At 40.6% G+C, this 26,190-nt stretch overlaps 2 protein-coding genes and 1 long non-coding RNA gene across 3 annotated transcripts in view; all 3 read right to left on the bottom strand.

Moving 5' to 3' along the window:
• LOC145423961 (NACHT, LRR and PYD domains-containing protein 12-like) overlaps positions 1–26,190 on the bottom strand; it is a 943,237-nt gene that overhangs the window by 648,999 nt on the left and 268,048 nt on the right. The gene's annotated exons all lie outside the window — the stretch shown is intronic.
• The window catches only part of LOC145423979 (ribonuclease inhibitor-like), a 204,605-nt gene that overhangs the window by 17,213 nt on the left and 161,202 nt on the right, over positions 1–26,190 (bottom strand). The window lies entirely within an intron of this gene.
• LOC145424042 (uncharacterized) lies at positions 1,011–4,308 on the bottom strand. The gene is made up of 2 exons (XR_013904998.1): positions 4,049–4,308; positions 1,011–2,916 (listed from the first exon to the last, which is right to left on the bottom strand). It is a non-coding gene; the product is annotated as an uncharacterized LOC145424042 (long non-coding RNA).

Genomic DNA, 26,190 nt, shown 5'->3' with positions numbered 1-26,190 from the left:
GTTGCACTTTGTAGACGCTCCCTGAGCCTCACAGCCAGCTGCACATGGACCAGCTGACATTACCCAGCATTAGAGGCGGCTGTAAAAAATTAATGTTCCCATTTAAATGGTTTTAATTTGAATAAAACGATGTTGATTCATTCAATCCTGAATCGATGTTTCATATAAATGTATTTTGCCAGAATCTCAGGTTAAAGCTCACAAACTATTTCAACAAGCAGCAAACAGCTAAAACAGTAAATGAGAGCAGCTAAACACACAAAGATGGAAACACAGAGCGTGGATCGTTCACTCGACGGCACGTACACGGACACGCCGTCGGGGCTGAAAGTGGACAGCTCACAGATCCTGAAGCTGCAGGTTTCATCTGTCTCCAACCAAAACTGAGTGAAGCAGCAGCAAAAGAAGATCCAAACTCTGCTTCACGTTTGATCAATATGCTCATGAATTCTCTCTGACTTTGGCTGTTCCTGCCTGCACAGCTCTCTCTCTCTCAGTGTACTCCAAGAACAGCTTCAAACATCTGTTTCTGCATCATTCACTGTTTATTAGCCACCAGTCTGCTGTTGTGTTCAGTGCTGTCGGCCTCTGACAGTAAAGCCTCATTTCTGCTGTTCCATGGAAACTTTTTAAAATGATGACAGATTACAAACTCTCAGCTGTGTCTGTAATCAAACCTCTGTAACTTTGCTTCACTTCAGCAGCATCAGCTCATGTTCACATGTTGCTTCATGGTTTTCATGGTTGATTCACCTCATTTTTTTAAAAATGATCTCTGACAGGAAAGCCTCATTTCTGCTGTTCAACACTGAAGAAATGTAAACTTTCAAAACGATGACAAATTGGAAAACACAGAGCTGTGTCTCTTTTTTTTTGTGTGTGTCCCGTTTGGATCTTTAGCCATCAGAATTGTTGTCTTAAGGCCAAGAAAGATGCCAAGCGGATTTATTTTACCAAGTGGATCATCATGGCCTTTCCATATTGGTCCATTTGATTGACCTTTATTATAATTATGAATTTATTTTATTTTCTGTTGCTACAAACGGGACAGATATGACTGGGGGACAGGACAGGGAGAGAGAATGAAAGAAAGAGAGGGAGAGAAAGAAAACCAAAGGGGAGAAGAGACGGTGAGAAAGGGGGGAAGAAAAAAAGAAAAACAAACAAAACACCTGGATCACCTGTATGGAGAAAAAAAAAACAGAAGAGAAAGCAAACAACATAATAAAAACAGCACCATCACAATAAACTAGCTAGTAGTAGATAACAGTAGATACTAAATAATAAACGATATTGTGCAGCACACAAGATAGACAGCGCACAATGTGCTTAGAGGCAGCAGCCATAAAGGTGTAGTCCGCGTCTGTGAACACCCGTGTATACACCTGTGTGCACACCTGTGTGGATCAGCATGCTTGTATTCCAAAGGTTTCTCCATGTAACGATCTGCTAGGGAGTGTGGGGAGCCATAGACCCGTCCCCCAGGGTATGAAGCAGGTATGGAGGAGATCCAGGCCCCAGATATCCAGAGGCCCCAGAGTACAAGGACCCGAGGAGGACCACCAAAAGGGGGGGAATCGCCAATCGGCCACCAGGAGTGAGCCGGTACATACATGAGCGCCCAGCCCCAGACGACAAGGACCACCAACACACCAACGTCTGAGGGCATCAGCCACCGGCAGGGAGTGTGGTGAGGGGAGATAGGCCTCCGTACTTTGGAGGGCCTGAGATGTACCCAGAGAGGTGGAGTCTAAGACCCAACCTGACACATAGACACAGACGAACAGGCGCACGCGGACACAAACGTGCATTCCCACCCCATATGCACAACCAAATACTCGGCACTCACCCAACGTGTAGACAGACACAAATATAAACTGCACAGACCGTCGCACTCCCCAAACATACTCTATATCCCAAGTCCAGGTACCCCCGCCCTCAGAGGGGCAAGCCGCACCTAAACCCAGGAGATGTAACCCTTCTCTCTGGGGCGGAGGCAAGCGGACCACCTCTTTGATTAGAGCTGTGTCTCTAGTCAAAGCAGAGATGGAACGATGCCACTTTTTATGTCCGATATCGATATGAATCCAATATAGTCGATTTTATAATCAAACGTTTTTTTAATATCTTGCTGCATTTTGTATAAGTTCATACTCAAGTTTAAAAAATCTAAACACTAAAGCTGTTCAGTTATACCTGTCTGCAAAAACACACTGCAGCCAAAACATTAGACAATACTGATCTTTGTATTTTGATGCGGACGTCAAAAACTCTTTGGTTGTGAATAAAAGAAGTGCAACATCAGCACAAAATAATGTTTCTATTGAACAACTAACACAAACAGGTTGTAGAATGGAGCCTTTTATACTCACAGCTGAACAGAAACAACATCCAGAGTGGAAAACAGTGCAAACAACTGCAAACAGGCTTCATGACACTCATGTTTGATCAGGATGGATGTCAGTGTGAGCTGTTTCTATCACATTTAACCTCACAATCAATTTGGTCTCATTTCTATACAAAACTTAACACAAGTATGAAAAAAGTGTTTTTGATTGTTTTGTTTTTTGAACCATGAAACTGTTTAACAACACAGTTTGTTTCAAAGTCAAACTTGAGTCTGTCCATCGTTCGGTCAGACTGAGCAATGACAGCACACAGACGTAGACAACAGCTCTCTCAAACACCAAACTCAGGTCCTGTTGATGCTGATATACAGTGACACAGTTACATGGGTGATTCATCCTTTTAACTTTATCTTTAAACAGCTGCAGCTGTCACTGACAGCGCATGTGGTACTTTAACCTTTGGACTGTTTTCATCAGTTAATTATGGAGTTACTACAAAGAGTGAAACTATAGGATGATCTGTCTGCTGTCACTGGGTGGTGCTGAGGTCTGAATCTGAGGACGGCTCCTGTAGTCACAACAAGAACACAATCATCACAAACTGAAATATAAATATGATGGAGTAGAGCTTGAATTAGCTCCAGAATTTAAATATCTTGGGGTCATTCTAGACCCAACATTATCCTTCAAGAGTCACATAAATAAAGTGTCCCAGGTACTTAAATTTAATAATCGAAATTTTAATCATATACGTAATAATTTAAATATGAATGTTGCAAAAACTTATTTTTACTCAATGATCATCTCTCATATGGACTATTGTTTGACGTCCTGGTCACTTGCTTGTCCAACAACACTTAAAACTATTGAAAACATTTATAAAAGAAGTTTAAAACTACTTGACAAAAAACCGACTTCCCACCACCACTGTCATGTGTTAAAAAACATAAATTACTGAACTTCAATAACTAGGTGAAACTTAAAAGAGTGAGTTTAATATATAAAGTCTTACACTCCCTTGCTCCACCACCATTAAAGCAGTTCATTAGGCATAAAGAAAGCTCAGACAGGACCACTCGAGCTACAATCCGAGGAGACTTGTTTATACCCCACAGACGGACAGCATTTGGGCAGAACGTCCTCTCTGTCCAGGGAGGCCATCTGTGGAACAGTCTTCCTCAACCCATTAGAGAATGCTCTACACTCAGTTTGTTTAAGGCAAAGGTGAAAAACTGGTTATGGACAAATCAAGTGTGCGATCATGTATGAATTGTACAGTTTTAATGTTTTATTTGGGAACAGAATGGTGTGTGTGTGTAAGTTTGGTGACGGAGTTTTTATTATGAATGAATGATGAATTTTTATGAATTATTATGTCTATTTTTTATGCTTAAGGACAACAGATGGAAATTAGTCCTTGGCTATAATCTGGTATGTTTACATTCATGTAATTTTTTTTTTTTACATTTATGTTCATTAACATGCACTGTCCTAAATAAATAAATAAATAAATAAATAAATAAATAAAGTTTATCTCTCAAATCTGAAATAAAGCTGATCCTTCTGTCCTCACACACTCGGGAGTGTTCTTCTCTTCTCTTACATTTTTTCAGTCCTACAGTTCTGCTGACAGCTGACATATGAGCTGTTTATTTAAAAAAAGCCTTATATACGAACAGATGTTCCTATATCATGTTCACCTTTGAGTTGTTGGAGCTTTATAAATGGACATCTGCAAAGATGTGATGATGGAGCAGGTTTCAGTGCTGCTGCATCCTGGTCACAACATACGGAGGTGGTATCAGCACTGGTATCAGCACTGGTATCAGCACTGGTATCAGCACTGGTATCAGCACTGGTATTGAAGAAGAAATATTAATGCTTCAAACTATTTGTCTTAAAGGATGGAAGCTGTACAGAGTTCTGCACATGTGTCTTTGTGAACATACCTCATTAACAATATTTCAGACAGTTTTTTAACCTGAATATTTGCAACAAACTCAGTATAAAAAATACAGTCAGTGCTAAAAAATTAATCAGTCGAAAAATTAAAATTTTAACTTAAGCTGCCAAGAGGAAATCGTTGGTTTCAGTAAATATCGGGCTTTGCTATTTGATCGGTTTTTACAGATTAATGAGGAGTTACTGAAGTGCCAGGTTTTTAAAGTAGGTGTTACTGTCTTTACACATGTGGAGACTGAAAACATGGTGCTGTTTAATAAGATATTTAATATTCAGCTCTGCACAGGAGCTGCAGCAGGGTGCAGCCTGTTGCCTTTACAGTATAATACTTGTAATAAAAGTACAGTAACAGTAATTAGTGACTGAACAGCCCGGGGCGTTTCTCTTGATTTCTTTAGTCAGGGTAAATTCATTCACCTGCACGGGTTAGCTAAACAAACCCTGACGGCCGAGTGCTCATCTTAGCTAGCTAGGTCTCAGGACCGAGCTAAGGACGGTAGTTACGGAGTAGCTTACAAACACGTTTAACTTACCGAAAAAGTGCAGCGGGGCCTCGGGTCCTTCTGTCGGGTAGTCCAGTTTACTGAAGAACACCTCAGGCTGTCAGGTTAAAACACTCGACCGTGTCTTCGTAGCGTAAACGCTGGCCGTCCTCTCAGAGTCTACGCTCTATCTGCTATTCCCGAACAGAGATACGCAAGTTTCTCCGTGACTGCAGCTGCCAGTCAATTCAATTCAATTCAATTCAATTTTATTTATATAGCGCCAAATCACAACAAAAGTCGCCTCAAGGCGCTTCATAGATACAGAGAAAAACCCAACAATCATATGACCCCCCTATGAGCAAGCACTTTGGCGACAGTGGGAAGGAAAAACTCCCTTTTAACAGGAAGAAACCTCCGACAGAACCAGGCTCAGGGAGGGGCGGGGCCATCTGCTGCGACCGGTTGGGGTGAGAGAAGGAAGACAGGATAAAAGACATGCTGTGGAAGAGAGACAGAGATTAATTAAAGCTGCAAGCAGCGTTATGAGGGCCCTCGCACCCCCGGCGCGTCGAGCCACGCCCAACACCTAAAACCAGCACCTCCGATCTCATGTCACATTGATGGAATTCATGCATTTAACCACCAGCTAACATTTCAACTCATTCATTCATGATTTGTTAGTCGTTCCACTAGGTGGCGCTCTAACCCTTATGCACAAATGGCATAACAAACATTTCCGAGCTCGAGTCTCATCACGCCTATGAGCTTTGGGAGAGATTGGACATTGTGTTTTTGAGTGACAGCAGATTACTGCTTTTTGGCGAGTGATTCAAACTCTAAGTGCCACCATAACCACCCCGTTTCACTGAACGTAAAAAGCTTCGCAATTTAACATCACAAAGGTCTTTAGATTCCACACACTGGAGAATGGTTCAATATGATGAAATCCCTTGGAGGAGTTCGTCAAAGTATGAAGACTGAAAAGAGGGGAAATTGTCGCCAAAATTACACATTAATTTTAAAATGGCTGACTTCCTGTTGGATTTGGGATATTGCTCCAAGAGACTTTTTTGTACATCTTGATATTTTCCATAAGCTTACCAGGTTTCAGACTCATAGATGAAACACAGAGCTCGGGCTGATGTTTTGAAATTTTGTAGGGGGCGCTGTGGAGCAATTTCGCGCTATTCAATGAAAATGATCACATGACAACAAAGCCTACATCCATTTGGAGGTGTGTGCCAAATTTCAAGCCTCTATAAACTTGCCAAGACCCTCAAAAGCCACTTCATCTTTCATGTTGAACAGCGTTGCCACCAGGGTGCGCCGTTCAGTTTAAAGTCACAATTTTTGCACTGAAGCATCACGAGGGACTGATGGTGATATTCACCGCTTTTGAGGTGGCCAAGATGAACCTGTGAAAATCAGTACAACAAAATTAAAGCCATGACATTTCCTGTTGCCACTAGGTGGCGCTGTACGTATTCCCGACAATGGGCACATCAATCTGTTCAGGGCGGGTCTGACATCATGCCTGTAAAGTCTGGTACTGATCAGACTGGATTTCATTGAGTTATACTAATTTGTTTCTTCATGGCGTGACATCAAAGTTCGCCACGCCGCTGGGGTCACACCCTTTCGCGAAAAGTCACAGTTTTCACTGTAACCCAAGACCAACTCCTTAAGGCTTTCCTGGAGAAATTTGAGGCTGCAGATGTCACCCATCACTATACTGTACCCCAAAGTGTAAAACATGACATTTCCTGTTCCCACTAGGTGGCGCTGTCCTTGATGTCAAATATGGCAGTTGAAATATGTTCAGGGGTGGAGCCTTATCATATGTGTTCACTTTGGTCAAGGTCAGAAAATGTATGACAAAATGAGAGACAATAAGATTTTCATGGCGAGTCATCGAAATTCGCCATGGCGCCACGGCCTCATAGTATTGTGAAAACTCAAAAGCTCCGCAATTTAACATGGCACAAGGGTGTAGTTGACACTGTCCAAATTTGAAGGTTATGAAATGAAACCCCAAGGAGGAGTTCGCAAAAGTTCGAGGCATGGAAATGGCAAAATTAGAGCCAAAATGTCACCTTCTCTTCCAAATGGCGGACTTCCTGTTGGGTTTGCGTCAATGGGCCCACTGACTTTTTTGTTCGTCTTGGCATGATACACATGTGTGCCAAATTTCATACATGTAGCTCAAACGATGTGGTCGTAGGGCTGCATTTTACAAGGCATAGGTGGCGCTGTAGAGCCATTTCCCAGTGCTCATATGTAAAACCATTAAAATACAAAATTTTTCACCAGACCTGGCATGTGTGCAAAATTTCATGAGTTTTTGAGCATGTTTAGGCCCTCAAAAAGGCCCTTGTTTGGGGTGAATAATAATAATAATTAAAGCTGCAAGCAGCGTTATGAGGGCCCTCGCACCCTGGCGTGTCGAGCCACGCCCAACACCTAAAACTAGCACGTCCGATCTGATGTCACATTGATGGAATTCATGCATTTAACCACCAGCTAACATTTCATCTCATTGAACCATGATTATAGTCGTCCCACTAGGTGGCGCTCTAACTATTACCGACAAATGGCATAACAAACATTTCCAAGCTCGAGTCTCATCACACCTGCGACGTTTGGGAGAGATTGGATATTGTGTTTTTGAGTGACAGCAGATTACTGCTTTTTGGTGAGTGATTGAAACTCTAAGTGCCGCCATGACCACCCCGTTTCCCTGAACGTAAAAAGCTTCGCAATTCAACATCACAAAGGTCTTTAGATTCCACAAACTTCAGATCGGTCCAATCTGATGAAATCCCTTGGAGGAGTTCGTCAAAGTATGAAGCCTGAAAAGAGGGGAAAATGTCGCCAAAATTACACATTAATTTTAAAATGGCTGACTTCCTGTTGGATTTGGGATATTGCTCCAAGAGACTTTTTTGTACATCTTGATATCTTACACAAGCTTACCAAGTGTCAGACTCATAGATAAAACACAGAGCAGGGGCTGATGTTTTGAAATATTGTAGGGGGCGCTGTGGAACCATTTTGCGCTATTCAAGGAAAATGGTTACATGACAACAAAGCCTTCATCCATTTGGAGGTGTGTGCCAAATTTCAAGCCTCTATAAACTTTCCAAGCCCCTCAAAAGCCACTTCATCTTTCATGATGAACCGCGTTGCCACCAGGGTGCGCCGTTCAGTTTAAAGTCACAATTTTTGCACTGAAGCATCACGAGGGACTGATGGTGATATTCACCGCTTTTGAGGTGGCCACGATGAACCTGTGAAAATCAGTACAACAAAGTTAAAGCCATGACATTTCCTGTTGCCACTAGGTGGCGCTGTCCGTATTTCCGACAATGGGCACATCAATCTGTTCAGGGCGGGTCTGACATCATGCCTGTAAAGTCTGGTACTGATCAGACTGGATTTCATTGAGTTATACTAATTTGTTTCTTCATGGCGTGACATCAAAGTTCGCCATGCTGCTGGGGTCACACCCTTTCGCGAAAACTCACAGTTTTCACTGTAACCCAAGACCAACTCCTTAAGGCTTTCCTGGAGAAATTTGAGGCTGCAGATGTCACCCATCACTATACTGTACCCCAAAGTGTAAAACATGACATTTCCTGTTCCCACTAGGTGGCGCTGTCCTTGAGGTCAAATATGGCAGTTGAAATATGTTCAGGGGTGGAGCCTTATCACATGTGTGCTCTTTGGTCAAGGTCAGAAAATGTATGACAAAATGAGAGGCAATAAGATTTTCATGGCGAGTCATCGAAATTCGCCATGGCGCCACGGCCTCATAGTATTGTGAAAACTCAAAAGCTCCGCAATTTAACATGGCACAAGGGTGTAGTTGACACTGTCCAAATTTGAAGCTTATACGACCAAATCCCAAGGAGGAGTTCGTTAAAGTTCGAGGCATGGAAATGGCAAAATTAGAGCCAAAATGTCACATTCTCTTCCAAATGGCGGACTTCCTGTTGGGTTTGCGTCAATGGGCCCACAGACTTTTTTGTTCGTCTTGGAATGATACACATGTGTGCCAAATTTCATACATGTAGCTCAAACCATGTGGTCGTAGGGCTGCATTTTACAAGGCATAGGTGGCGCTGTAGAGCCATTTCCCAGTGCTCATATGTAAAACCATTAAAATACAAAATTTTTCACCAGACCTGGCATGTGTGCAAAATTTCATGAGTTTTTGAGCATGTTTAGGCCCTCAAAAAGGCCCTTGTTTGGGGTGAATAATAATAATAATTAAAGCTGCAAGCAGCGTTATGAGGGCCCTCGCACCCTGGCGTGTCGAGCCACGCCCAACACCTAAAACTAGCACGTCCGATCTGATGTCACATTGATGGAATTCATGCATTTAACCACCAGCTAACATTTCATCTCATTGAACCATGATTATAGTCGTCCCACTAGGTGGCGCTCTAACTATTACCGACAAATGGCACAACAAACATTTCCGAGCTCGAGTCTCATCACACCTGCGACGTTTGGGAGAGATTGGATATTGTGTTTTTGAGTGACAGCAGATTACTGCTTTTTGGTGAGTGATTGAAACTCTAAGTGCCGCCATGACCACCCCGTTTCCCTGAACGTAAAAAGCTTCGCAATTCAACATCACAAAGGTCTTTAGATTCCACAAACTTCAGATCGGTCCAATCTGATGAAATCCCTTGGAGGAGTTCGTCAAAGTATGAAGCCTGAAAAGAGGGGAAAATGTCGCCAAAATTACACATTAATTTTAAAATGGCTGACTTCCTGTTGGATTTGGGATATTGCTCCAAGAGACTTTTTTGTACATCTTGATATCTTACACAAGCTTACCAAGTGTCAGACTCATAGATAAAACACAGAGCAGGGGCTGATGTTTTGAAATATTGTAGGGGGCGCTGTGGAACCATTTTGCGCTATTCAAGGAAAATGGTTACATGACAACAAAGCCTTCATCCATTTGGAGGTGTGTGCCAAATTTCAAGCCTCTATAAACTTTCCAAGCCCCTCAAAAGCCACTTCATCTTTCATGATGAACCGCGTTGCCACCAGGGTGCGCCGTTCAGTTTAAAGTCACAATTTTTGCACTGAAGCATCACGAGGGACTGATGGTGATATTCACCGCTTTTGAGGTGGCCACGATGAACCTGTGAAAATCAGTACAACAAAGTTAAAGCCATGACATTTCCTGTTGCCACTAGGTGGCGCTGTCCGTATTTCCGACAATGGGCACATCAATCTGTTCAGGGCGGGTCTGACATCATGCCTGTAAAGTCTGGTACTGATCAGACTGGATTTCATTGAGTTATACTAATTTGTTTCTTCATGGCGTGACATCAAAGTTCGCCATGCTGCTGGGGTCACACCCTTTCGCGAAAACTCACAGTTTTCACTGTAACCCAAGACCAACTCCTTAAGGCTTTCCTGGAGAAATTTGAGGCTGCAGATGTCACCCATCACTATACTGTACCCCAAAGTGTAAAACATGACATTTCCTGTTCCCACTAGGTGGCGCTGTCCTTGATGTCAAATATGGCAGTTGAAATATGTTCAGGGGTGGAGCCTTATCACATGTGTGCTCTTTGGTCAAGGTCAGAAAATGTATGACAAAATGAGAGGCAATAAGATTTTCATGGCGAGTCATCGAAATTCGCCATGGCGCCACGGCCTCATAGTATTGTGAAAACTCAAAAGCTCCGCAATTTAACATGGCACAAGGGTGTAGTTGACACTGTCCAAATTTGAAGCTTATACGACCAAATCCCAAGGAGGAGTTCGTTAAAGTTCGAGGCATGGAAATGGCAAAATTAGAGCCAAAATCTCACATTCTCTTCCAAATGGCGGACTTCCTGTTGGGTTTGCGTCAATGGGCCCACAGACTTTTTTGTTCGTCTTGGAATGATACACATGTGTGCCAAATTTCATACATGTAGCTCAAACCATGTGGTCGTAGGGCTGCATTTAACAAGGCATAGGTGGCGCTCTAGAGCCATTTCCCAGTGCTCATAAGTAAAACCATTAAAATACAAAATTTTTCACCAGACCTGGCATGTGTGCAAAATTTCATGAGTTTTTGAGCATGTTTAGGCCCTCAAAAAGGCCCTTGTTTGGGGTGAATAATAATAATAATAATAATAATAATAATAATTAAAGCTGCAAGCAGCGTTATGAGGGCCCTCGCACCCCCGGCGCGTCGAGCCACGCCCAACACCTAAAACCAGCACCTCCGATCTGATGTCACATTGATGGAATTCATGCATTTAACCACCAGCTAACATTTCATCTCATTCAATCATCATTATAGTCGTCCCACTAGGTGGCGCTCTAACCATTACTGACAAATGGCATAAAAAACACTTCCAAGCTCGAGTCTCATCACACCTGAGACGTTTGGGAGAGATTGGACATTGTGTTTTTGAGTGACAGCAGATTACTGCTTTTTGGCGAGTGATTCAAACTCTAAGTGCCGCCATAACCACCCCGTTTCCCTGGACGTAAAAAGCTTCGCAATTTAACATCACAAAGGTCTTTAGATTCCACACACTGGAGAATGGTTCAATATGATGAAATCCCTTGGAGGAGTTCGTCAAAGTATGAAGCCTGAAAAGAGGAGAAAATGTCGCCAAAATTGCACATTAATTTTAAAATGGCTGACTTCCTGTTGGATTTGGGATATTGCTCCAAGAGACTTTTTTGTACATCTTGATATCTCCTATAAGCCTACCAGGTTTCAGATTCATACATAAAACACAGAGCTGGGGCTGTGGTTTTGAAATTTTGTAGGGGGCGCTGTGGAGCCATTTTGGGATATTCAATGAAAATGATCACATAACAACAAAGCCTTCGTCACATTGGAGGTGTGTGCCAAATTTCAAGCCTCTATAAACTTGCCAAGACCCTCAAAAGCCACTTCATCTTTCATGGTGAACAGCGTTGCCACCAGGGTGCGCCGTTCAGTTTAAAGTCACAATTTTTGCACTGAAGCATCACGAGGGACTGATGGTGATATTCACCGCTTTTGAGGTGGCCACGATGAACCTGTGAAAATCAGTACAACAAAATTAAAGCCATGACATTTCTTGTTGCCACTAGGTGGCGCTGTCCGTATTTCCGACAATGGGCACATCAATCTGTTCAGGGCGGGTCTGACATCATGCCTGTAAAGTCTGGTACTGATCAGACTGGATTTCATTGAGTTATACTAATTTGTTTCTTCATGGCGTGACATCAAAGTTCGCCATGCTGCTGGGGTCACACCCTTTCGCGAAAACTCACAGTTTTCACTGTAACCCAAGACCAACTCCTTAAGGCTTTCCTGGAGAAATTTGAGGCTGCAGATGTCACCCATCACTATACTGTAGCCCAAAGTGTAAAACATGACATTTCCTGTTCCCACTAGGTGGCGCTGTCCTTGATGTCAAATATGGCAGTTGAAATATGTTCAGGGGTGGAGCCTTATCATATGTGTTCACTTTGGTCAAGGTCAGAAAATGTATGACAAAATGAGAGGCAATAAGATTTTCATGGCGAGTCATCGAAATTCGCCATGGCGCCACGGCCTCATAGTATTGTGAAAACTCAAAAGCTCCGCAATTTAACATGGCACAAGGGTGTAGTTGACACTGTCCAAATTTGAAGGTTAAGAAATGAAACCCCAAGGAGGAGTTCGCAAAAGTTCGAGGCATGGAAATGGCAAAATTAGAGCCAAAATGTCACCTTCTCTTCCAAATGGCGGACTTCCTGTTGGGTTTGCGTCAATGGGCCCACAGACTTTTTTGTTCGTCTTGGCATGATACACATGTGTGCCAAATTTCATACATGTAGCTCAAACGATGTGGTCGTAGGGCTGCATTTAACAAGGCATAGGTGGCGCTGTAGAGCCATTTCCCAGTGCTCATATGTAAAACCATTAAAATACAAAATTTTTCACCAGACCTGGCATGTGTGCAAAATTTCATGAGTTTTTGAGCATGTTTAGGCCCTCAAAAAGGCCCTTGTTTGGGGTGAATAATAATAATAATAATAATAATAATAATAATAATAATAATAATAATAATAATAATAATAATAATAAGAAACGGAGCAGATACAATAGGGCCTTCGCACTGTCAGTGCTCGGGACCTAATTAAAGCTGCAAGCAGCGTTATGAGGGCCCTCGCACCCCCGGCACGTCGAGCCATGCCCAACACCTAAAACCAGCACGTCCGATCTGATGTCACATTGATGGAATTCATGCATTTAACCACCAGCTAACATTTCAACTCATTCATTCATGATTAGTTAGTCGTTCCACTAGGTGGCGCTCTAACCATTATGTACAAATGGCATAACAAACATTTCCGAGCTCGAGTCTCATCACACCTGGGACGTTTGGGAGAGATTGGACATTGTGTTTTTGAGTGACAGCAGATTATTGCTTTTTGGAGAGTGATTCAAACTCTAAGTGCCGCCATAACCATCCCGTTTCCCTGAACGTAAAAAGCTTCGCAATTTAACATCACAAAGGTCTTTAGATTCCACACACTGGAGATTGCATCAATCTGATGAAATCCCTTGGAGGAGTACGTCAAAGCACGGTGCCTGAAAAGAGGGGAAAATGTTGCCAAAATTGCACATTAATTTTAAAATGGCTGACTTCCTGTTGGATTTGGGATATTGCTCCAAGAGACTTTTTTGTACATCTTGATATCTCCTATAAGCCTACCAGGTTTCAGATTCATACATAAAACACAGAGCTGGGGCTGTGGTTTTGGAATTTTGTAGGGGGCGCTGTGGAGCCATTTTGCGCTATTCAAGGAAAATGATCACATGCCAACAAAGCCTTCATCCATTTGGAGGTGTGTGCTAAATTTCAAGCCTCTATGAACTTGCCAAGACCCTCAAAAGCCACTTCATCTTTCATGTTGAACAGCGTTGCCACCAGGGTGCGCCGTTCAGTTTAAACTCACAATTTTTGCACTGAAGCATCACGAGGGACTGATGGTGATATTCACCGCTTTTGAGGTGGCCAAGATGAACCTGTGAAAATCAGTACAACAAAATTAAAGCCATGACATTTCCTGTTGCCACTAGGTGGCGCTGTCCGTATTTCCGACAATGGGCACATCAATCTGTTCAGGGCGGGTCTGACATCATGCCTGTAAAGTCTGGTACTGATCAGACTGGATTTCATTGAGTTATACTAATTTGTTTCTTCATGGTGTGACATCAAAGTTCGCCATGCTGCTGGGGTCACACCCTTTCGCGAAAAGTCACAGTTTTCACTGTAACCCAAGACCAACTCCTTAAGGCTTTCCTGGAGAAATTTGAGGCTGCAGATGTCACCCATCACTATACTGTACCCCAAAGTGTAAAACATGACATTTCCTGTTCCCACTAGGTGGCGCTGTCCTTGATGTCAAATATGGCAGTTGAAATATGTTCAGGGGTGGAGCCTTATCATATGTGTGCTCTTTGGTCCAGATCGGAACATGTATGACAGAATGAGAGGCAATAAGATTTTCATGGCGAGTCATCATAATTCGCCATGGCGCCACGGCCTCATACTATTGTGAAAACTCAAAAGCTCCGCAATTTAACATGGCACAAGGGTGTAGTTGACACTGTCCAAATTTGAAGCTTATAGGACCAAATCCCAAGGAGGAGTTCGTTAAAGTACAAGGCATGGAAACGGTAAAATCAGACCCAAAATGTCACCTTCAATCCAAAATGGCGGACTTCCTGTTGGGTTTAGGACATTGCCATAATAGACTTTTTTGTTCGACTCTGAACGTTATATAGGTGTACCGACTTTCAAACATGTAGGTCATACCCATACCGGGGGCTCGCGTTTTTCATTTTTCTAGGTGGCGCTACTGAGCTAATTTTCCCTGGCCATGTCTGAGAACATTAAAATACGTAAATTTTCACCAGACCTGACGCGTGTGCAAAATTTCATGAGTTTTCGAGCATGTTTAGGCCCTCAAACGGCCAATTCATTTGCCGGAATAATAATAATAATAATAATAATAATTAAAGCTGCAAGCAGCGTTATGAGGGCCCTCGCACCCCCGGCGCGTCGAGCCACGCCCAACACCTAAAACCAGCACGTCCGATCTGATGTCACATTGATGGAATTCATGCATTTAACCACCAGCTAACATTTCAACTCATTCATTCATGATTAGTTAGTCGTTCCACTAGGTGGCGCTCTAACCATTATGTACAAATGGCATAACAAACACTTCCAAGCTCGAGTCTCATCACACCTGAGACGTTTGGGAGAGATTGGACATTGTGTTTTTGAGTGACAGCAGATTACTGCTTTTTGGCGAGTGATTCAAACTCTAAGTGCCGCCATAACCACCCCGTTTCCCTGGACGTAAAAAGCTTCGCAATTTAACAACACAAAGGTCTTTGGATTCCACACACTGAAGAATGCTTCAATATGATGAAATCCCTTGGAGGAGTTCGTCAAAGTATGAGGCCTGAAAAGAGGGGAAAATGTCATCAAAATTGCACATTAATTTTAAAATGGCTGACTTCCTGTTGGATTTGGGATATTGCTCCAAGAGACTTTTTTGTACATCTTGATATCTTACACAAGCTTACCAAGTGTCAGACTCATAGATGAAACACAGAGCAGGGGCTGATGTTTTGAAATATTGTAGGGGGCGCTGTGGAGCCATTTTGCGCTATTCAAGGAAAATGGTTACATAACAACAATGCCTTCATCCATTTGGAGGTGTGTGCCAAATTTCAAGCCTCTATAAACTTTCCAAGCCCCTCAAAAGCCACTTCATCTTTCATGATGAACCGCGTTGCCACCAGGGTGCGCCGTTCAGTTTAAAGTCACAATTTTTGCACTGAAGCATCACGAGGGACTGATGGTGATATTCACCGCTTTTGAGGTGGCCACGATCAACCTGTGAAAATCAGTACAACAAAGTTAAAGCCATGACATTTCCTGTTGCCACTAGGTGGCGCTGTCCGTATTTCCGACAATGGGCATATCAATCTGTTCAGGGCGGGTCTGACATCATGCCTGTAAAGTCTGGTACTGATCAGACTGGATTTCATTGAGTTATACTAATTTGTTTCTTCATGGCGTGACATCAAAGTTCGCCATGCTGCTGGGGTCACACCCTTTCGTGAAAAGTCACAGTTTTCACTGTAACCCAAGACCAACTCCTTAAGGCTTTCCTGGAGAAATTTGAGGCTGCAGATGTCACCCATCACAATACTGTACCCCAAAGTGTAAAACATGACATTTCCTGTTCCCACTAGGTGGCGCTGTCCTTGATGTCAAATATGGCAGTTGAAATATGTTCAGGGGTGGAGCCTTATCATATGTGTGCTCTTTGGTCCAGATTGGAACATGTATGACAGAATGAGAGGCAATAAGATTTTCATGGCGAGTCATCGAAATTCGCCATGGCGCCACGGCCTCATAGTATTGTGAAAACTCAAAAGCTCCGCAATTTAACATGGCACAAGGGTGTAGTTGACACTGTCCAAATTTGAAGCTTATAGGAACAAATGCCAAGGAGGAGTTCGTTAAAGTTCGAGGCATGGAAATGGCAAAATTAGAGACAAAATGTCACCTTCTCTTCCAAATGGCGGACTTCCTGTTGGGTTTGCGTCAATGGGCCCACTGACTTTTTTGTTCGTCTTGGCATGATACACATGTGTGCCAAATTTCATACATGTAGCTCAAACGATGTGGTCGTAGGGCTGCATTTAACAAGGCATAGGTGGCGCCGTAGAGCCATTTCCCAGTGCTCATATGTAAAACCATTAAAATACAAAATTTTTCACCAGACCTGGCATGTGTGCAAAATTTCATGAGTTTTTGAGCATGTTTTGGCCCTCAAAAAGGCCCTTGTTTGGGGTGAATAATAATAATAATAATAATTAAAGCTGCAAGCAGCGTTATGAGGGCCCTCGCACCCCCGGCACGTCGAGCCACTGCCAACACCTCAAACCGGCACGTCCGATGTGATGTCACATTGATGTATTTCATGCTTTTAATCACCAGCTAACATTTCATCTTATTCAACCAGGATTATAGTCATGCCACTAGGTGGCGCTCTAACCATTATTGACAAATGGCATAACAAACATTTCCAAGCTCGAGTCTCATCACACCTGCGACCTTTGGGAGAGATTGGACATTGTGTTTTTTAGTGACAGCAGATTACTGCTTTTTGCGAGTAATTGAAACTCTAAGTGCCGCCATGACCACCCCGTTTCCCTGAACGGAAAAAGCTTCGCAATTTAACATCACAAAGGTCTTTAGATTCTACACACTGAAGAATGCTTCAATATGATGAAATCCCTTGGAGGAGTTCGTCAAAGTATGAGGCCTGAAAAGGGGGGAAAATGTCATCAAAATTACACATTAATTTTAAAATCGCTGACTTCCTGTTGGATTTGGGATATTGCTCCAAGAGACTTTTTTGTACATCTTGATATCTTACACAAGCTTACCAAGTGTCAGACTCATAGATGAAACACAGAGCAGGGGCTGATGTTTTGAAATATTGTAGGGGGCGCTGTGGAGCCATTTTGCGCTATTCAAGGAAAATGGTTACATAACAACAATGCCTTCATCCATTTGGAGGTGTGTGCCAAATTTCAAGCCTCTATAAACTTTCCAAGCCCCTCAAAAGCCACTTCATCTTTCATGATGAACCGCGTTGCCACCAGGGTGCGCCGTTCAGTTTAAAGTCACAATTTTTGTACTGAAGCATCACGAGGGACTGATGGTGATATTCACCGCTTTTGAGGTGGCCACGATCAACCTGTGAAAATCAGTACAACAAAGTTAAAGCCATGACATTTCCTGTTGCCACTAGGTGGCGCTGTCCGTATTCCCGACAATGGGCACATCAATCTGTTCAGGGCGGGTCTGACATCATGCCTCTAAAGTCTGGTACTGATCAGACTGGATTTCATTGAGTTATACTAATTTGTTTCTTCATGGCGTGACATCAAAGTTCGCCATGCTGCTGGGGTCACACCCTTTCGTGAAAAGTCACAGTTTTCACTGTAACCCAAGACCAACTCCTTAAGGCTTTCCTGGAGAAATTTGAGGCTGCAGATGTCACCCATCACAATACTGTACCCCAAAGTGTAAAACATGACATTTCCTGTTCCCACTAGGTGGCGCTGTCCTTGATGTCAAATATGGCAGTTGAAATATGTTCAGGGGTGGAGCCTTATCATATGTGTGCTCTTTGGTCCAGATCGGAACATGTATGACAGAATGAGAGGCAATAAGATTTTCATGGCGAGTCATCAAAATTCGCCATGGCGCCACGGCCTCATACTATTGTGAAAACTCAAAAGCTCCGCAATTTAACATGGCACAAGGGTGTAGTTGACACTGTCCAAATTTGAAGCTTATAGGACCAAATCCCAAGGAGGAGTTCGTTAAAGTTCGAGGCATGGAAATGGCAAAATTAGAGCCAAAATGTCACCTTCTCTTCCAAATGGCGGACTTCCTGTTGGGTTTGCGTCAATGGGCCCACAGACTTTTTTGTTCGTCTTGGCATGATACACATGTGTGCCAAATTTCATACATGTAGCTCAAACGATGTGGTCGTAGGGCTGCATTTAACAAGGCATAGGTGGCGCTGTAGAGCCATTTCCCAGTGCTCATATGTAAAACCATTAAAATACAAAATTTTTCACCAAACCTGGCATGTGTGCAAAATTTCATGAGTTTTTGAGCATGTTTAGGCCCTCAAAAAGGCCCTTGTTTGGGGTGAATAATAATAATAATAATAAGAAACGGAGCAGATACAATAGGGCCTTCGCACTCTCAGTGCTCGGGCCCTAATTAAAGCTGCAAGCAGCGTTATGAGGTCCCTCGCACCCCATCGCGTCGAGCTACGCCCAACACCTACAACCAGCACCTCCGATCTCATGTCACATTGATGGAATTCATGCATTCAACCACCAGCTAACATTTCATCTCATTCAATCATGATTATAGTCGTTCCACTAGGTGGCACTCTAACCATTACTGACAAATGGCATAACAAACATTTCCGAGCTCGAGTCTCATCACGCCTGCGACCTTTGGGACATATTGGACATTTTGATTTTGAGTGACAGCAGATTACTGCTTTTTGGCGAGTGATTGAAACTCCACGTGCCACCATGACAACCCCGTTTCCCTGAACGGGGGGGGGGCAAGTGACACTGTTGAAAAGGTTAGACTGAGACAAAAGATCATTTGAAGTTTTTTGAATGTCCCTCATGATTTCAATAAATACCTGTGCCACTGGTTTGTAAGCCACTTTGCTTTTAGCAAACGAGAAGAGGAGAGCTTTGGATTTTAACATTCTGAGGATTCGAGGACATTATTTTAGACCACTATAACAAACATCACAAGAGATTATTTTTGAAAAACCCTGCCCTTGTGCAATTCTTGGTAAGTTTTATTTGTTGTAAATTGAATTTTATTTTTGGTGTAAAACCACATTTTAAATTTCAGTAACAGAATTTACTTTGTATTTAAGTTATTTTTTTATTGTTTGTGGGAGGGGTACCGGTGAAAAGTCTTTGGTTTGGTTTTCTGTTTTAGTGAATTTGGGCCATTAAGCCATTTTGTGGTCTTTTTTGAAAGACTGAAATCTGTGAAAGCTAGGCCGGGTAATTAGCCACTGATTTCTTATTACAAGTAAAGCACAACATGAATATAATGAAATACATGAAGTGTGGAACATTTTTGGCTGGTTTATGTGTGTTTAGCAGATTTTAAGCAGTTTAGTAACTGCTATTTCAATCATGCTTGTTTCTGCTGTCTTTGGTAGTTTTAGAAATGGTTTATATGACCATTTAGCTAAAATTATAAGGCTTCTGTGGATACTACGTGATATTTGCATGGAGGTTTTTGCATAACTCTTGAGCCACAGTACTGGTGGCTATAGAGCGTAAGAGGATAATTGTAATTTTTCACATAGCTGTGATTTGTTGTGCGTTCAATCCTTTTCTTTAAGCAAATTTGAGCAGCAGACAGCAAGAGTTGGTGAGCATTATCTTAATGTCATACATTGACTAATTTACACCTTCATTCTGGATGTGTAAAGCGCTTTGGGGTCCTTAGGGACTAGTAAAGCGATATAGAAATACAGGCCATTTACCATTTATATATATGTTTTGTGTTTTTTGAATGAATGTAATTGCATTACTGATCATTATTGTGAACTAACTACATGTTTATGTGTAAGTAAAGTCTCTTTGATGCTCTCATGTTTGTATATTGTTTGAATGTTGTGTAAAATGTAACTAATTAACCTCATACTTTATCATAAATAGAGAATGGCATATGCTTCCCCAACGAAGTTTGCTGGGATTAATGATCCTGAAGTTGAATCATTGCGTCAAGAATTTCAACTATCAACTGTAAGTAACAAATATTTCTTAAATTTTATTTATAGTGTAGAAAAATTTGTTTTTACGCTACATTACCTGTTACAGAGCTGGGAAGGATGCTGTGTTTAGTGTTTCTTGTGTTTGTTTGTTTGTTTGTTTGCTCTTTCATATAAGTCACTGTTAACCCTTGTGCCATACTGGGGCCTTTTTGGGTCCCCAGGGTGATCAACGTAAGTTTTTTAAAGGATGGCACAAGGTTAAGCTGAGACTTTTATACAGCTGTTGTTGTGATCTGGCACTACAAACATTACATTGTAGCGGCAGCATAGATTGAAGCGAATAACTGTTTTCTAATTTTGTTATGATCCAAAATATTTTGTAATTTCAGTATGCCTGCTTGGACCCAGGGGTCAGCAGAGAGGATCTATATACAAGGTGCTTGCAACTTCATGCCAAGGCAATGGACCTCTTGGTTCGGCAGGTGCGGCTCAGGCGTGCAGCCGAAAGAAAGATTTCTGTTTTAAAAGAACAGCTGGATGCTGAAAAAGAAATGCTGAATAACACTGCCCAGGAGCTGGATGCATTGCAAGCTTCGATTACATTCGCACGTGATGGTAAGTCTTAATGTATTGTTTGGATGGTATAAACAGTGAATGTTGGCTTCAGTGTCTTATTTTAAGAAATGGGACTTAGAAAAAATACTCTATGAATTACTATTGAACGACTGTCTACATACAAATAAACATGAATGCGAATTATTTATTTTAGTTTATGATAAATCATTTGGAGAAAATATTAAATCCATGATTAGTATCATGTTTTGTTTTCTTCATTTGTGATTTTATAAGGATTAGATATATGCAAATGTCTGTTTTACCCATGTATATTTGTTAAAGTTGTTTATAAATACTAACTGTCAAAAAATATTATTTGTTTTTGTTTTGTTCAGATGTGACAGAGGCCACCACTCAGACAGACGAAGACTTGTGACAGATGTTTTATAATAATGCTAAGTTTTCTTAGATTAATATATTTTTTCACATTTGACCCAAAGTGGCATGTTTTAGGTCACTTTGGGTAATTTTTAATTCAGAAATAGGTGTGGTGAGACAGTTAGTGGTAAAGACTATCAATGGCTGTCTTTTGTTTTCATGTGTGAAGGGGAAGCGGGGGGGGGGGGGGGGGGCAAACTTGAGGTCACACTGTTGAATGAATAAGTTGTAAGGCTGTGAAACCAAGGTGAGACTGAGTCTCACCTTGGTTTCTTTTGGCAAGGCCATCTTTTGGCAAGGCCAAGGGTGTGGACAACAGCTATGGAAATTAGTGTACTGCTGAATAAAGATTTTAACTACTCAATTCTTTTACAATTGCTTTATAAATACTGTGAATACTCAACTGTGAAAAATATTGTTTTGGTTTGTTTTGTACATATGTGACAGAGGACTCCAGTCAGACAGACAAAGAGTTGTGACAGATGTGTAAATATTTTATAATAAATGTTCCTGTTTTAAATTTTGGTTTTCTTTGACTGTTTATTCATCCTTATGGTATATGTGTTATTAGTTTAAATTCTACAACTCTACAAGTTTAAAAAAAAGAGATGTATGAAGACTAAGAGGAGGATGAAACTTTTTCACATTAAATGTTTAATAATAACAAGTATTGTGAATAGGAAATAAGTTTCTAACATAATTGTTTATGAATCAAGATTTATAAAACACTAGTGGTGTCACTGGTGTCATTTTGGCTTTAAAATAAAAAAAAGCGAACTTATGTTTTATGAACAATTTGATGTTTTGATAATAACTAATAACTCCTTTCAATGTCACTGATAGTTTTAAAGACATTACTATTAAAATGTATAAATTACACTTGAAAGCTGTACACTAGTTGATTGTCAGTGTTTGTAAGTTTTTCAAGCTTTCTCTTTCTTGAAAGCTACTTCATTTTCCATGTCGAATGGCTATGTTGCAACACAACAGAGAGGAGAAGCTGAAATATATTTTTTCATATTTATGTATTCTTCTCATTCTCTAGTTGTTCTATTAAGATTCCTGTATTTTGTTGATATAAACCTAAACACTATGCTATTGCACTGCCAATGTATTAAACAGAAGCTCAATATGAACAGTAAGGAACAAGACTTGCCGTTAATCCTTAGAGCTATGGAAGATTTGTGTAGATAACTCGTGCTGGTTTTTCACCAGAATGAACTATTCTTCTTTGTTTGTCATTGACATCAATGAAGATGCTAAATAACAGTCTTTTGCTACCAAATTGATTTAACCTTCGTTGTGTCTATTCGTTGTGGGCCTTTCAATGATCTAGCAGTTTGGCAGATTCAGCCTGATTAACTGACAGAAAAACACAGAGACCACACGATAAAATCCACTGCCAATTATTCCAACAGTCTTTCACCATTCTCTGATACTGTACTTCTGAAGGAACTTTGGCTTATGCTGCTTTTTCATTTGACTGTTTTGGTTTTACGATATTTCTGCTAATTTCTTATGATTTGACAGCATCAGGTACTTGCTAAGCTTTCTTACTTTTATATGCTGTCACCCACTGGGACTGTGACCTAAAGTGACCCAAAAGTTTTAGGTCACTTTGGGTAATTGTTAATTCAGAATTAGGTGTGGTGAGACAGTTGGTGGCAGAGACTATCAATGGCTGTCTTTTGTTTTCATGTGTGAAGGGCAAGCAAGGGGGGGGGGCAAGTGACACTGTTGAAAAGGTTAGACTGAGACAAAAGATCATTTGAAGTTTTTTGAATGTCCCTCATGATTTCAATAAATACCTGTGCCACTGGTTTGTAAGCCACTTTGCTTTTAGCAAACGAGAAGAGGAGAACTTTGGATTTTAACATTCTGAGGATTCGAGGACATTATTTTAGACCACTATAACAAACATCACAAGAGATTATTTTTGAAAAACCCTGCCCTTGTGCAATTCTTGGTAAGTTTTATTTGTTGTAAATTGAATTTTATTTTTGGTGTAAAACCACATTTTAAATTTCAGTAACAGAATTTACTTTGTATTTAAGTTATTTTTTTATTGTTTGTGGGAGGGGTACCGGTGAAAAGTCTTTGGTTTGGTTTTCTGTTTTAGTGAATTTGGGCCATTAAGCCATTTTGTGGTCTTTTTTGAAAGACTGAAATCTGTGAAAGCTAGGCCGGGTAATTAGCCACTGATTTCTTATTACAAGTAAAGCACAACATGAATATAATGAAATACATGAAGTGTGGAACATTTTTGGCTGGTTTATGTGTGTTTAGCAGATTTTAAGCAGTTTAGTAACTGCTATTTCAATCATGCTTGTTTCTGCTGTCTTTGGTAGTTTTAGAAATGGTTTATATGACCATTTAGCTAAAATTATAAGGCTTCTGTGGATACTACGTGATATTTGCATGGAGGTTTTTGCATAACTCTTGAGCCACAGTACTGGTGGCTATAGAGCGTAAGAGGATAATTGTAATTTTTCACATAGCTGTGATTTGTTGTGCGTTCAATCCTTTTCTTTAAGCAAATTTGAGCAGCAGACAGCAAGAGTTGGTGAGCATTATCTTAATGTCATACATTGACTAATTTACACCTTCATTCTGGATGTGTAAAGCGCTTTGGGGTCCTTAGGGACTAGTAAAGCGATATAGAAATACAGGCCATTTACCATTTATATATATGTTTTGTGTTTTTTGAATGAATGTAATTGCATTACTGATCATTATTGTGAACTAACTACATGTTTATGTGTAAGTAAAGTCTCTTTGATGCTCTCATGTTTGTATATTGTTTGAATGTTGTGTAAAATGTAACTAATTAACCTCATACTTTATCATAAATAGAGAATGGCATATGCTTCCCCAACGAAGTTTGCTGGGATTAATGATCCTGAAGTTGAATCATTGCGTCAAGAATTTCAACTATCAACTGTAAGTAACAAATATTTCTTAAATTTTATTTATAGTGTAGAAAAATTTGTTTTTACGCTACATTACCTGTTACAGAGCTGGGAAGGATGCTGTGTTTAGTGTTTCTTGTGTTTGTTTGTTTGTTTGTTTGCTCTTTCATATAAGTCACTGTTAACCCTTGTGCCATACTGGGGCCTTTTTGGGTCCCCAGGGTGATCAACGTAAGTTTTTTAAAGGATGGCACAAGGTTAAGCTGAGACTTTTATACAGCTGTTGTTGTGATCTGGCACTACAAACATTACATTGTAGCGGCAGCATAGATTGAAGCGAATAACTGTTTTCTAATTTTGTTATGATCCAAAATATTTTGTAATTTCAGTATGCCTGCTTGGACCCAGGGGTCAGCAGAGAGGATCTATATACAAGGTGCTTGCAACTTCATGCCAAGGCAATGGACCTCTTGGTTCGGCAGGTGCGGCTCAGGCGTGCAGCCGAAAGAAAGATTTCTGTTTTAAAAGAACAGCTGGATGCTGAAAAAGAAATGCTGAATAACACTGCCCAGGAGCTGGATGCATTGCAAGCTTCGATTACATTCGCACGTGATGGTAAGTCTTAATGTATTGTTTGGATGGTATAAACAGTGAATGTTGGCTTCAGTGTCTTATTTTAAGAAATGGGACTTAGAAAAAATACTCTATGAATTACTATTGAACGACTGTCTACATACAAATAAACATGAATGCGAATTATTTATTTTAGTTTATGATAAATCATTTGGAGAAAATATTAAATCCATGATTAGTATCATGTTTTGTTTTCTTCATTTGTGATTTTATAAGGATTAGATATATGCAAATGTCTGTTTTACCCATGTATATTTGTTAAAGTTGTTTATAAATACTAACTGTCAAAAAATATTATTTGTTTTTGTTTTGTTCAGATGTGACAGAGGCCACCACTCAGACAGACGAAGACTTGTGACAGATGTTTTATAATAATGCTAAGTTTTCTTAGATTAATATATTTTTTCACATTTGACCCAAAGTGGCATGTTTTAGGTCACTTTGGGTAATTTTTAATTCAGAAATAGGTGTGGTGAGACAGTTAGTGGTAAAGACTATCAATGGCTGTCTTTTGTTTTCATGTGTGAAGGGGAAGCGGGGGGGGGGGGGGGGGGGGCAAACTTGAGGTCACACTGTTGAATGAATAAGTTGTAAGGCTGTGAAACCAAGGTGAGACTGAGTCTCACCTTGGTTTCTTTTGGCAAGGCCATCTTTTGGCAAGGCCAAGGGTGTGGACAACAGCTATGGAAATTAGTGTACTGCTGAATAAAGATTTTAACTACTCAATTCTTTTACAATTGCTTTATAAATACTGTGAATACTCAACTGTGAAAAATATTGTTTTGGTTTGTTTTGTACATATGTGACAGAGGACTCCAGTCAGACAGACAAAGAGTTGTGACAGATGTGTAAATATTTTATAATAAATGTTCCTGTTTTAAATTTTGGTTTTCTTTGACTGTTTATTCATCCTTATGGTATATGTGTTATTAGTTTAAATTCTACAACTCTACAAGTTTAAAAAAAAGAGATGTATGAAGACTAAGAGGAGGATGAAACTTTTTCACATTAAATGTTTAATAATAACAAGTATTGTGAATAGGAAATAAGTTTCTAACATAATTGTTTATGAATCAAGATTTATAAAACACTAGTGGTGTCACTGGTGTCATTTTGGCTTTAAAATAAAAAAAAGCGAACTTATGTTTTATGAACAATTTGATGTTTTGATAATAACTAATAACTCCTTTCAATGTCACTGATAGTTTTAAAGACATTACTATTAAAATGTATAAATTACACTTGAAAGCTGTACACTAGTTGATTGTCAGTGTTTGTAAGTTTTTCAAGCTTTCTCTTTCTTGAAAGCTACTTCATTTTCCATGTCGAATGGCTATGTTGCAACACAACAGAGAGGAGAAGCTGAAATATATTTTTTCATATTTATGTATTCTTCTCATTCTCTAGTTGTTCTATTAAGATTCCTGTATTTTGTTGATATAAACCTAAACACTATGCTATTGCACTGCCAATGTATTAAACAGA

Source organism: Astatotilapia calliptera, chromosome 23 (assembly GCF_964374335.1).
Source record: "Astatotilapia calliptera chromosome 23, fAstCal68.1, whole genome shotgun sequence".
Taxonomy (NCBI): Eukaryota; Metazoa; Chordata; class Actinopteri; order Cichliformes; family Cichlidae; genus Astatotilapia; species Astatotilapia calliptera.
Note: the sequence above shows the minus strand (reverse complement) of the source record. Positions and strands in the feature narration are given on the sequence as shown.